Raw genomic sequence first — 14,416 nt, 5'->3', positions numbered from 1 at the left:
TGTATATGTCAGTCCCAGTCTCCCAGTTCATCCCGTGCTCTTACCCACGTCGGTGTCCACACATTTGTTCTCTACATCTGTGTCTGTATTTCTGCTTTGTGGATGGGTTCAGCTGTGCCATTTCTCCAGATTCCACATATATGCATTAATGTATGATACTTGTTTTTCTCTTTCTGACGTCACTCTGTAGGACCATCTCTAGGTCCATCCACATCTCTGCAAATGGCACAATTGCGCTCCTTTTTAACACACCTCTAGGTGGTTGCTAATGTGGAAGTCTCTGGTTTGGGGACCTCTGTAGACCTGGTGAGTTAGGCCAGCCCTTCCATATGGCCCACGAGGCTGTCAAGGTCTTTAGCTTGTGATGTGAGAGAGATTTCTGACATTCTGGTTTTGTAACTAAGCCATGAGCTTGTGGATTCGTTTGCACCCATAGTCTCCAGAAGGCCAAGATGGACAAAATCTTGGAGGCTTGTGTCCAGTCCTCTGTGGTGTAACCTGGGCCCCCAGATATTCTGGTGACACTAACCTAACATCTGTTACCGCCACGTGACAAGTGTTCATCCATGCCACGAAATGCTGAGACCCTACTGTGTGCCAAGCACTGTTCTAACCACTCAGGATTCTTCAGGGATGAAAACTCCATGCTCTCAAGAAGCTTTGCCCTGGTGGCACACCAGAGAGTTTCCATGTATTTCCGTGCATGTGGCCATGAGGGCTGAGCCAGCAGAGCCTTGCACATCCCAACTCTGTTTTAACAAGACAACCAGCTATCACTATAGACGTTTTAAAGCATATGTGAAAGTAGAGAGAGTAGTACAATGAACCTCCAAATACCTCTCACCTTGTTTCAACAGTTGTTAACACACGGGCAGCTTTCTTTCATCTTCACCAGCACCCTCATCACCCAGATAATTTTGAAGCAAATCCCAGGCAGCATATCATTTCATCTGTAAATATCGTCAATGGGTATCTCTAAGATATAGTCTTTTTAAAAAATAACAAACCGTGATCCTACCTGAAAAGCTAATGTTAATTTTGTAATATCATTAAATTTACAGTCAGTGTTGGCATTCGGCCAACTGTCTCATGTTTTTAAGTGTATGCATTCAAATCAAGATCAAAATAAGATCCATATATTGAAATTAGTTGATAGGTCTCTCTAGTCTCATTTGCTCTAAAGATCATTTCCTCTCCCCGACCCCCTGTCTTCCTCTCCTTTTGGTCTTGAAATTTGCTGCAGTAACCATGTCTTTTATTCTACAGTCTGAGTTTTGCGGATATCATCCCCATGATATCATTATACATGTTACATCTCTGGCCCCTGTATTTCCTGTAATATGGTCACTATAGTGAGAGATTTGCTCAATTAGTTCTGATTTTCTTGGCAAGAATATTGCAGAGGTTTATCAGGAGGCATTTAATATCTGGTTAATATTGAGCTCTTTGTGATATTAATAGCCATGTATGGTCATTGCCTAGATCCTTATTTCATTAGAGGTTCAGACTTATGAACCACTAACAGAATTCATCCGGAGAAGGCAATGGCACCCCACTCCGGTACTCTTGCCTGGAAAATCCCATGGACAGAGGAGCCTGGTAGGCTGCAGTCCATGGGGTCGCTAAGAAGACTGGGCGACTTCACTTTCACTTTTCACTTTCCACTTTCATGCATTGGAGAAGGAAATGGCAACCCACTCCAGTGTTCTTGCCTGGAGAACCCCAGGGACAGAGGAGCCTGGTGGGCTGCCGTCTATGGGGCTGCACAGAGTCGGACACAACTGAAGCGACTTAGCAGCAGCAGCAGCAGCAGCAGCAGCAAGAGAATTCATCAGAAGTCATTGCACTTGATCCCTTGTACAACTGGTAATATTTAATCTTTAATAACTTTGTCAGCTGAAGACTTATCATCTTTGTGATTACCCTGAGGTATAGGAAAGGTGGGATGAATGACAGATTTCTTTACTGATAAATAAACTAAGTTTTTACAACTAGTTGTTTTTTTGCACCAAAGGTTTCTAAAGTATAGTTTAAACCCCATGGTTTAAAATTCAAACCATTTGATGTGTTTTAATTCATTGCAGTTAATGTCCTTTTTATTCTAACATTTTCACATCTTTTTCCAGCAGGAGCTGACTCAGACTGGCTCCTGAACATTTGTAGTCTTTGATAAATTTTCTCTAGTATGTCAAGAAACTAGGTGCTTCTTGTACCTTTTGTGTCCCAGATCTGGAATTAGCCAATTTTCCAAAGAATTCTGATGTATTTTTAGTGGGCAATAGTATTTAAATACCACATTCATGGCATGTATTGAACTTTAGCATGAGAGTTTCTTTGAATAAAAAGTTTTGTTTCTTAAACATTTATTTGAAGGTCACTTGTCTTCAGAAGTAAAAGTCAATAAAGGGTTAATATGGAACATATAATGAGTTCCTAAAAATTAATTCAAAATAAAATAACTCAACACAAACATGAGCAAAATATATGAATGGGCAATTAGAAGAAATGAAAATACAAATATACAGTAAACACAGAAAATGTTCAACCTTCTAGCTGTCAGGGAATTACAAACTATATCACTAATGAGTTACTAGTTTTCAGCTGTCAATTTGGCAAAAATGTAAAAATTTGAGTGGCACCATTTCAAGTGATACCAGAGGTAACAAAAATAAGTACTCTCAAATACTGATATTGGGAATGTTAAATGACCCAACTTCTTTTGAAAAGTAAAATTTTTAATGTCGATAGCCTTTGACCTTCTAGTTCCTTTTTTAGGACTCAGCCTACAGAATTGAAAGCATAAATAGCATACAAATGGATTTTTGTTGCAGCATGTTTACAAAAAAATTTAAAAAAATAAACAAATGTCCACTCGTAGAGCACTGATTGAAATTATGATATACACTGTAGAATGTTATGCAGCTATTCTAAAATATTATACATTTTTATCTATCAATATATAGACATATCCACAATATCCATAGTTTCAGACTAATATATACAGAATGATCCCACATATAGACACAAAATAGAGAGACAGAGAGACGGAACTCATAAAAGATTTACAGCAAAATATTACGTGGTTATTTTTGGTAGGTAGAATACAAACATCATTTTTACTCATACTATTCGTTAATAGAAAGCAGTGACAATATGAGTACTTTTAACTTTTTTGTTTTTTTTAATATAATAACCTGTTGAGACAATATCACTTATCAAAGAGCTTGATGTGAATCAAATTCCTTCTTCACCAACTTGTTATAGGTACCTATGGGAAAGTGCCATGCTCAGGGATAATTGCTACTCACCTTGGTATTTGCACCCTTACTTAACTGGTATGCCCTCAAAGCCTCTGTGATAATAGTAAGATGAGAAGTTCCTCAAGGCACCCGTTTCCTCACACGGAGGTGCCTTCTGCACCCTGACTTCTTTCTGCTCAGATCTCTGGGAACCCATCCGTGACAAGACCATTGCCTCTGAAAACTGCAGAAGCTTCAGACAGTGGTATGCCGAGTGTTGTTGCAAAACTGCAGATCTGTAGATTGTTACTGGTTTCCTAGGACTCTCGCCATGACACACTGATCCCCATGGACCAGTCAAATAAGGTTTTTACCAAGGTGTTGTGGAAATTGTTAAGGAGAATATAAAATATAATCAGAAGGATTAGAAGGGCTAGTGGCTGGCATTAAGTTTAATGTTCTCCATTAGGTGGGTAATAGCCTGCCCCGGCCTCCCCACTGAGTCTCATGAGTTTTCTTCAGGACAAGGTGGATATGTGGCTCTTCATCCTCCTTGACTATTTGCAGAACACTTGATCATCACATATGAGGTCAATCTAGCCCAACTCCCCAAGGACATGGATCAGGCTTACAGTCTCAATATAGAGAATTAAACATGATACCGCAGGTTAAGCCACTTAAGTCCCACAACAGCATTCCCAAATGTTGACATTCCTACCAATATTTGATCTCCTCTTTCTTGCCATTCCTAGGGCAATAGGTCCTCAGGTATTTCCCGTTTACTGTATCGTTAGTGTCATCATCTCATTGCCAGTCACCTCTGTTTGAGTTCCAACCCCAGTCCACTTACAGAACACCAGCCACTTGCAAAATCAGACGTTCGTCTAACGACCTTTGAATTCTTTTTACAAGATGGCACACGTTCCCTCCAGTTCTTCAAAGAAAGGCTGTAGTTCATGCCTTTGAATTTAGGGAGCACCTACTATGTTCCAGGTGCTGTCTTTCCTAGCTCCCTAGTCTTGCAGGGCATGGGGACATATTAGATCTAGAAGGAAACTCGATCACAAGCTGGTTCAGCCCCTTACTAAAAGCCTGAAGAAGTAACTAGGTGGCTGTGACTTGAAACATATTGTAAAGCTCATACCCAAATCAGATCATAGAGGTCAGGGCTGCAGCCCCACTAAAATGTGGTTCTCCTGACTTGGTCTAAGCACATACTTTGCTCCACCATGTAAATTCAACTTCCTCTCCAGCCTTTCCTTGTATCTAAACATTTTAGGTTTTCTCTCTCCTTTGAGTTCAGACTTACTTCTAATATTTCCTTCCTTCCTATAAGAATTCCCCCAAATCATTTTTTCCCAGCAAAACTCATTTGGGGCTCTCTATTCCATGATAATATAGCATAGGGGTTGCTAAACAACAGAAAATATTATGACTTCTTCAGACACTTCTCCCTTTGCATATCTGGAAAACAGCAAATTCCTATTATTCTTCAATATGCTATTCAAGTATTACGTCTCCTCAGCTTTGCCTGCCATACCCTTCATCTTTTGCCAGGCAGGATTATTTTCCTTCAGTTGTGCTATAGTTGTTGTTAACATGTTAGTTTCTCCTGCTGGACTGAGAACTCTCTGAGCAAGTGACCGCATCTCATTCCTTTAGCATTGCTGGGGCCCAGGACAGTGTCTGGCTTACAAAAAGCACTTGGTACATGCTTGTAGAAAGAAAATAAAATCAATATCTACTCTCTCATCTAATGAACTCTTCATCCCCCCCTCATATTTATTTCTTATCTATTTAATTTATAATCTCTCTACAGCACTGAATAGTCTCTGCTTTTAAATATGCCACCTAAATGTGATTGAGGTTACAAAGCCTTTCTAGTTATGCAGTAATACTGTTCAATGAATGGGGTGTTTCACATAACAAAATTGTCAGAATCTTTTTAGCAATAGTATTTCCTTATTTTAATTAATTGTTGATAACCTTCATAAAGAGCACTGTAGACCTCCCTGCTTCCTTGAACAGAGTACAGTGATTATAATGTATTGTTTTCCTAGTAAGTGAGGCAACCTTGTGTGTGCCAATTATTGTTCTCTGATATCATATAATGAAGCCTTCAGGGACCATTAAGGCAAGTCACACTGTTGTCCCCACACCAAAAGACCTGACGGTTTCTGTGTTTTCAGCGCTTGAGCCTCGCTTTAGAGCTTTGTGTTTCCTTAGTCGAAGTTTAATTGTCACTCTGTTACATCAAATGTTGAGACCAGCCTTTCCTAACTCATATTGCGCTTTCAATAAGTCGTTGTTGCATTTGATGAATTGTTTAAAAAGCAAGGGCTTTTTGACAGCTTCTCAGCACTGCTCTCTGAATGAGAGAGGCATCATCGATGTGAGCACAGTCAGTCAGCAAAAGAATAGGAAAAATATAAGTTTTGGGTGCTGGGCTCATGAGATGAGAAGAATTAGCGGAACACGAGAGAACAGAAACATTTTGAAGGATCCCGAGGAGGAAAATGGAACTATCCAATGAGCTACCCAGATGTTTTCACTCACAAAATTTCTGCCTCCCTCATTTCCCAATTCTTGCATCAAACCTGACATCACTAAGTCATTTTGTCTTTCTTTCCTACTAGAGAAAGCCTTACAATATTATGAGCATTGGTCTCCAGAAAGCCACTATCAGTCAGTTAAAGATGGCATTAGATTCGACATCTATTTGATCTTCCAAAATAAAGAAGAAAACTTCAACTATAGAAGGAAATTTTTTTCTAATAGTCAATCTAGTAAATAGTTCTGCCTCAATAAACAAAAGAACTGCCATTTTTGGATGTTTGCCAAGTGCCAAGCAATGGCACAACCATTTTATATTTCACACTCACTCTATGAAATAGGCAGCATTATTTTCCCACTTTGCAAATGAGAAAGTGAAGACCCAAATAACTTCCAAAAGGCACAGAGCTAGCTCGTAAGAAGTGGTACTGGCATTTGAATCTAGGGTCTCAATTTCCCTAAAATCCATGCTCTCAAATTCAGGGTTATACGTCTTTTCAAAGGAGATGCATTTCTCATCACTAAAGATGGTCAAGCACAGGCTGAACATCCATTTGGCGGCGATGTACAGAAGGGATCCAAGTATCATATGAAGTTAAACTAATGACGGTATAAACCCCTTGCAGTTTTGACAGCCTTATATTTCCATTTGTTCCTTGACAGCTACTTATGTGAGACAATGTCTCATGAATCCCAAATATCATTAGTCAATCTCAGAGGTTTCCTGTGTTTGTAGTTTTAAGACACTGCATAGGAGAACACGGTTAGTGATGTTTATCTTAGAGTAGCCCATATTTACTGAATTCTTTCAGTGAAAAAAATTTAATGAGCTTAAACAGGTAATTAACTGAGTGCTCTGGTGGCTCAGCAGTGAAGAATCCACCTGTGAATACAGGAAACACAAAAGATGTGAGTTCAATCCCTGGGTCAAAAAGGAAATGGCAACCCACTCCAGTATTCTTGCCCGGGGAATCCCATGGACAGAGGACCCTGGTGGGCTACAGTCTGTGGGGTCGCAGAAGAGTCGGACAAGACTTAGCGACTAAACAACAAAAGAGAGTTGAATATGCTCTAACGCTGGCTGGATTGAGGGAGAAGCACAGAAACTTAAGCTCGGGTTGCAAAAGACCTTGGAATCATCAAGTGGTTGTCCAGGTCTGCTCCTCTGCTTTATGAGACAAATGCTCATTCAATGCTGTTATAACCTGACGTGAAGAGCTGACTCATTTGAAAAGACCCTGATGCTGCGAAAGACTGAAGGTGGGAGGAGAAGGGGACCACAGAGGATGAGTTGGTTGGATGGCATCACCGACTCAATGGACATGAGTTTGGGTAAACTCCGGGAGTTGGTGATGGACAGGGAGGCCGGGTGTGCTGCTGTCCTTGGGGTCGCAGAGAGTCGGACACGACTGAGCAACTGAACTGAACTGAACGGAACGTTGGACCCAAGAGGTGCAGTACATGTTCAGACAGACATGATGCTGCTTCAGGGAGATGTAATCTGCTGGAGACAGCCCCTCTGTGTCAGGGCAGATTCTAAGCATCTGCCCAGGTAAGTTATGAGCCCTGGCCTCCCCTTTCAGGACTTCCCCAAATATATCTACTATTTTTTATACTTGATCATACATTATCTACTAAGTCATCTATAGTACTCCTACAGGTCTTATTTTGGGGGGTAAGCTCTCCCAATGTGTCCCAACCATCTCTTACATGACGTGGTTTCTAGACTTCCTGCCGTCTAGAAGGCCCTGCCCTGGATCATATTAATAAATAAATTAGAATATCTGGGTACATACGTGTGATCAGTCATGTCCAACCTTGCGACCCTGTGGACTGTAGCCCGCCGGGCTCCTCAGTCCATGGGATTCTCCAGGCAAGAACTGGAGAGGGTTGCCATTTCCTTCTCCAGGGGATCTTCCCCACCCAGGGGTCAAACCTGCATCTCCTGCATTGGCAGGTGGGTTCTTTATCTCTACACCACCTGGGATGCCTTAGATTTAGGATACCATATTCCGGTTGTGTTTTGACCAATAAAGGTATGCTAGGCTTGCCTTTCCGACAATTTTTTAACAACCCAAGAAAACAAACAGGGTAGCAGATACCATTCCTAGTAATAAAAACCATCATCCATTAAGCATCTACCACGTGCTGGGAACTACGTTAAGAACGCTGGTATTAACCGGTATTAACTCATTCATTCGCAATAATATTTCCACTTTAACAGAGGAGGGGGAAAGGGAGAGTAGCTTTGACATGTATACACTGCCATGTGTGAAATGGATAGCTAGTGAGATGATGCTGTATAGCAAAGGGTGCTCAGCTTGGTGCTCTGTGATGACTTAGAGGGGTGGGATGGGGGTGGGAGGGAGGCCCCAGAGGGAGGGGATATATGTACACATGTAGCCAATTCACTCTGTTGTACAGCAGAAACTAACATAAACTTGTAAAGCAATTACACGCCAATAAAAAAATGAGTAAGATATAAGGATGTAATGTACAGCACAAGGAAAATATGGCCAGTAGTTTATAATATCTTTATATGCAGTATAATCCATAACTTCACTTCAGGAATTCATTAATCCTGCACTAAAGCATTACCACATGTTTATTTATTTATTGTTTATTTCTCCCTGGAACTTCCCTGGTGGCTCAGACAGTAAAGCGTCTGCCTGCAATGCAGGAGACCTGGGTTCAATCGCTGGGTCGGGAAGATCCCCTGGAGAAAGAAATGGCACCCCACTCCAATACCCTTGCCTGGAAAATTCCATGGATGGAAGAGCCTGGTAGGCTACAGTCCATGGGGTCACAAAGAGTCGGACACGACTGAGCGACTTCACTTTCACTTTCTGCCTGTACTTGAGAGTAGGAACCCAGGCTATTCTGTTAATCCCTTGATCCCCATAGCCCTGGTAACTGCTGCATAGTATTCACGCAGTAACTATTTGTGAAGTGAGTAAGTCAGAATAAGCCCCATTTGCTGCTTGAATAAATGGAGGTACAGGAGAGAGTGCTCTGCAGGGAGCTTAGGAGCACTTCCCCCTTAATGATTACCATGGAAGTTTTTCTTTTTCCAAATGTCAGGAGAGAGAAGGGATGATCTCTGATTGATGGGACTTGATCCAGAGATTAAGACCTTAGGGAGATAGCAAACATTTAAGTTTTTAGGTTCTGAATCCCAGTTTCAGTACTTACTAGCCATGTAACTAGTTCTCTTATACTTAGAGTGGAAATACAATTTTTTGGTTTTTTATGTGTTAAATGGATTTTTTAAATTATTAAAGTTGACTTATAATATTAGCTAACCCCACCATAGAGCTGCCAGAACTTACATAGGACTGGGAAATAGACTCTTGGAGGGAAACAAACAGAACCTTGTGTACCAGGACCCAGGAGGAAGGAGCAGTGACCCTGTGAGTGTCCAGGAGTCTGCAGTGGAGGCGTGGGTTGGTGGTGACCTGCTGCAGGGTTGGGGGCACTGAGTGCAGCAGTACATGCATGGGATCTTTTGAAAGAGGTCACCATTACCCTCATTACCTCCACCATAGTTTCGCTTCAGTTCAGTCGCTCAGTCATGTCTGACTCTGCAGCCCGATGGACTGCAGCACACCAGGCCTCCCTGTCATGACCAACTCCCAGAGCTACCTCAAACTCATGTCCATTGAGTAGGAGATGCCATCAAACCATCTCATCCTCTGTCATCCCCTTCTCCTCCCACCTTCAATCTTTCCCAGCATCAGGGTCTTTTCCAATGAGTCAGTTTTTTGCATCAAGTAGCCAAAGTATGAGTTTCAGCTTCAACATCAGTCGGGAGTGATCTCCTTTAGGATGGACTAGATGGATCTCCTTGCAGTCCAAGGGCAAGAGTCTTCTCCAACACCACAGTTCAAAAGCATCAGTTCTTTGGCACTCAGCTTTCTTTATAATACAACTCTCACATCCATACACGACTACTGTGAAAACCACAGCTTTGACTAGACAGACCTTTGTTGGCAAAGTAATATGCTGCCTAGGTTGGTCGAAACTTTCCTTCCAAGGAGCAAGCATCTTTTAATTTCATGGCTGCAATCACCATCTGCAGTGATTTTGGAGCCCCCAAAAATAAAGTCTGACACTGTTTCCACTGTTTCCCCATCTATGTGCCATGATGAGATGAGACCAGATGCCATGATCTTAGTTTTCTGAATGTTGAGTTTTAAGCCACCTTTTTCACTCTTCTCTTTCACTTTCATCAAGAGGCTCTTTAGTCCTTCACATTCTGCCATAAGGGTGGTGTTATCGGCATATCTGAGGTTATTGATATTTCTCCCGGCAATCTTGATTCCAGCTTGTGCTTCTTCCAGTCCAGCGTTTCTCCTGATATACTCTACATATAAGTTAAATAAACAGGGTGACAATATACAGCCTTGATGTACTCCTTTTCCTATTTGGAACCAGTCTGTTGTTCCATGTCTAGTTCTAACTGTTGCTTCCTGACCTGCATACAGATTTCTCAAGAGGCAGGTCAGGTGGTCTGGTATTCCCATCTCTTTCAGAATTTTCCAGTTTGTGGTGATCCACACAATCAAAGGCTTTGGCATAATCAATAAAGTAGAAATAGATGTTTTTCTGGAACTCTCTTGCCTTTTTGATGATCCAGCGGATGTTGGCAATTTGATCTCTGGTTCCTCCACCTTTTCTAAAATGAGCTTGAACATCTGGAAGTTCACGGTTCATGTATTGTTGAAACCTAGCTTGGAGAATTTTGAGCATTACTTTAGTAGTGTGTGAGATGAGTGCAATTGTACAATAGTTTGAGCATTCTTTGGCATTGCCTTTCTTTGGGATTGGAATGAAAACTGACCTTTTCCAGTCCTGTGGCCACTGCTGAGTTTACCAAATTTGCTGGCATATTGAGTTCAGCACTTTCACAGCATCATCTTTTACAATTTGAAATAGCTCAACTGGAATTCCATAGTTGGCCCCAGGTAAATAGCAGGGAAACTTCCTGATGTTCAAGCTGGTTTTAGAAAAGCCAGAGGAACCAGAGATCAAATTGCCAACATCTGCTGGATCATGGAAAAAGCAAAAGAGTTCCAGAAAAACATCTATTTCTGCTTTATTGACTATGCCAAAGCCTTTGACTGTGTGGATCACAAGAAACTGTGGAAAATTCTGAAAGAGATGGGAATACCAGACCACCTGACCTGCCTCTTGAGAAATCTGTATGCAGGTCAGGAAGCAACAGTTAGAACTGGACATGGAACAACAGACTGGTTCCAAATAGGAAAAGGAGTACGTCAAGGCTGTATATTGTCACCCTGCTTATTTAACTTCTATACAGAGTACATCATGAGAAATGCTGGACTGGAAGAAGCACAAGCTGGAATCAGGATTGCCGGGAGAAATATCAATAACCTCAGATATGCAGATGACACCACCTTTATGGCAGAAAGTGAAGAGGAACTAAAAAGCCTCTTGATTAAAGTGAAAGAGGAGAGTGAAAAAGTTGGCTTAAAGCTCAACGTTCAGAAAACGGAGATCATGGCATCCGATCCCATCACTTCATGGGAAATAGATGGGGAAACAGTGGAAACAGTGGCTGACTTTATTTTTGGGGGCTCCAAAATCACTGCAGATGGTGACTGCAGCCATGAAATTAAAAGACGCTTACTCCTTGGAAGAAAAGTTATGACCAACCTAGACAGCATATTCAAAAGCAGAGACATTACTTTGCCAACTAAGGTCCATCTAGTCAAGGCTATGGTTTTTCCAGTAGTCATGTATGGATGTGAGAGTTGGACTGTGAAGAAGGCTGAGCGCCGAAGAATTGATGCTTTTAACTGTGGTGCTGGAGAAGACTCTTGAGAGTTCCTTGGACTGCAAGGAGATCCAACCAATCTATTCTGAAGGAGATCAGCCCTAGGATTTCTTTGGAAGGAATGATGCTAAAGCTGAAACTCCAGTACTTTGGCCACCTCATGTGAAGAGCTGACTCATTGGAAAAGACTCTGATGCTGGGAGGGATTGGGGGCAGGAGGAGAAGGGAACGACAGAGGATGAGATGGCTGGATGGCATCACCAACTCACTGGACGTGAGTTTGAGTAAACTCAGGGAATTGGTGATGGACAGGGAGGCCTGGCGTGCTGCAATTTATGGGGTCACAAAGATTCGGATATGACTGAGCGACTAAACTGAACTGAACTAAATAGCAGGGAACACAGCTCCACCCATCAACAGAATATTGGATTAAAGACTTACTGAGCATGGCCCCGCCCATCAGAACAAGACCCAGTTTCCCCCTCAGTCAACCTCTCCCATCAGGAAGCTTCCATAAGCCTCTTATCCTTCTCCATCAGAGGCAGACAGACTGAAAACCACAATCACAGAAAGCTAACCAATCTAATCACATGGACCACAGCCTTGTCTAACTCAATGAAACTATGAGCCATGCTCTACACAGCCACCCAAGACAGACAGGTGGAGAGTTCTGACAAAATGTGGTCCACTGGAGAAGCGAATGGCAAACCATGACTGAGCAACTGAACTGAACTGAGATAAAAGGCATGATTAATACAATTAGGGAAGGAATAGGAATTGAGCCAGAGAAGGCAATGGCACCCTACTCCAGTACTCTTGCCTGGAAAATCACATGGACGGAGGAGCCTTGTAGGCCGTAGTCCATGGGGTCGCGAAGAGTTGAACACTATTGAGGGACTTCACTTTCACTTTTTAGTTTCATGCATTGGAGAAGAAAATGGCAACCCACTCCAGCGTTCTTGCCTGGAGAATCTCAGGGACGGCAGAGCTTGGTGGGCTGCCATCTATGGGGTCGCGCAGAGCCGGACACGACTGAAGCGACTTAGCAGCAGCAGATGCAGGAATTGAGCAAATGGCTATAGCAGGTGAAGTCTGGGGAGGAGCCTCAGAGAAAACAAACACCAGAGGCAGAGGAGACAGTGAGGAAGTCTGGAAGGCCAGTGTGGGGCAGGGGCCTAGGTGTAGGAGGCAGACCACTCAGAACTCCTGAGGGCCGTGCAAGAGTGTGTGATCTGTCTTCTGAGTGTGAAGGGAAGCCATGAGAGGGAAATTTTGATTTTTTGGTTTGCATGTTGACATGTCATAGAAAATTTCAAACATTTACAAAACAAGAGAAAATAGCATGAAAAATCCCCATAGTCTCATCACCCAGCTATAACCACTGTCAACTCAGGTGGCCTAAATCCATCTAAACCTTTGTTTTGAACCACAATATTATGTAGAAAGAAATCCTAAACATCATGTCATTTTATATATAAATATTTCAGCATGTATCTCCAAAAGACAACTCTTTAAAAAAAAAAAAGATCATATCACGCTGCTGTTGCTGCTGCTAAGTCGCTTCAGTTGTGTCCGACTCTGCATGACCCCATAGACGGCAGCCCAGCAGGCTCCCCCATCCCTGGGGTTCTCCAGGCAAGAACACTCGAGTGGGTTGCCATTTCCTTCTCCAATGCACGAAAGTAAAAAGTGAAAGTGAAGTCTCTCAGTCGTGTCAGACTCTTAGCGACCCCATGGACTGCAGCCTACCAGGCTCCTCCTTCCATGGGATTTTCCAGGCAAGAGTACTGGAGTGGGTTGCCATTGCCTTCTCCGGATCATATCATAACCATACCTAAAAAGAAATCAAAATAATTCCTTAATATCATCAAATATTCATCTTGTCTTTCCCTCCACAATTTTTATTTAAGGAAGAGCCAAATGAAGTCCGTATGTCTGCTTCATAAGCCTCTTTTAATCTATGGGGTCCTCCTCCCTAGCCCACTTCCACCCCTTCCTCTGCTGCAGAGGGTGAGCAACCATCTAATTTGCCAAGGACTGAGGAAGTTCCCAGGATGCTGGGCTTTCAGTACTAAAACAAGGAAAGTCCTGGACAAACAGGTCCAATTGGTCCCCCTCTTTTCTCCACTCCTTGCTATTTATTTATTGAAGTAGCCAAGTTATTTGGCCTGTAGTGTTTTCCATAGTCTGCTAAATGCTTTCCCATTGTGTCATGTAATGTGTATCTCTATCCCTTGTATTGCTTATAAGTTGGCAGATCTAGAAACTAAACTGGATTCAGGTTTAAAATTTGGCAGGAAAACTTCACAGGTGGTAGTATGTGCCTCCAGATATAATGTAAGGCTATCTCTTTCTCAACTAATCTCAGCAGCCATTGATGATTATCTAGATATGTCTTCTTACTAGAGAGTTTTTAAATGGTACTTTTCTGATGCTATCATTGCTTCTTTATTTTATTCATAGAAATACTTTTATAAAGAGAAACTTTCTCATCTACACTGCTGTTGCTGCTGCTGCTAAGTCGCATCAGTTGTGTCCAACTCTGTGCGACCCCATAGACAGCAGCCCACCAGGCTCCTCTGTCCCTGGGATTCTCCAGGCAAGAACACTGGAGTGTATTGCCATTTCCTTCTCCAATGTATGCATACATGCTAAGTTGCTTCAGTCATGTCCGACTCTGTGCGACCCCATGGACAGCAGCCCACCAGGCTCCTCTGTCCACGGAATTCTCCAGGCAAGAGTACTGGAGTGGGTTGCCATTTCCTTCTCCACTCATCTACACTTGGTTACCCTAAAGCATGGTCAATAGAGGGTTCTGAGAGGGAAA

General features: G+C 42.4%; 1 long non-coding RNA gene across 2 annotated transcripts in view; it reads right to left on the bottom strand.

Annotated features, from left to right (window-relative positions):
• LOC102169358 overlaps positions 1-14,416 on the bottom strand; it is a 66,127-nt gene that overhangs the window by 11,069 nt on the left and 40,642 nt on the right. Inside the window, exon 2 of one of the 2 annotated variants that reach the window (XR_001917444.1) lies at positions 845-950. The exons of the other annotated variant lie outside the window; for it this stretch is intronic. This is a non-coding gene — a long non-coding RNA (uncharacterized LOC102169358). The remainder of the gene's footprint in view (positions 1-844; positions 951-14,416) is intronic. 2 annotated transcript variants of the gene reach the window in all.

The sequence above is a fragment of the Capra hircus genome, chromosome 28 (assembly GCF_001704415.2).
Source record: "Capra hircus breed San Clemente chromosome 28, ASM170441v1, whole genome shotgun sequence".
Lineage (NCBI taxonomy): Eukaryota > Metazoa > Chordata > Mammalia > Artiodactyla > Bovidae > Capra > Capra hircus.
Note: the sequence above shows the minus strand (reverse complement) of the source record. Positions and strands in the feature narration are given on the sequence as shown.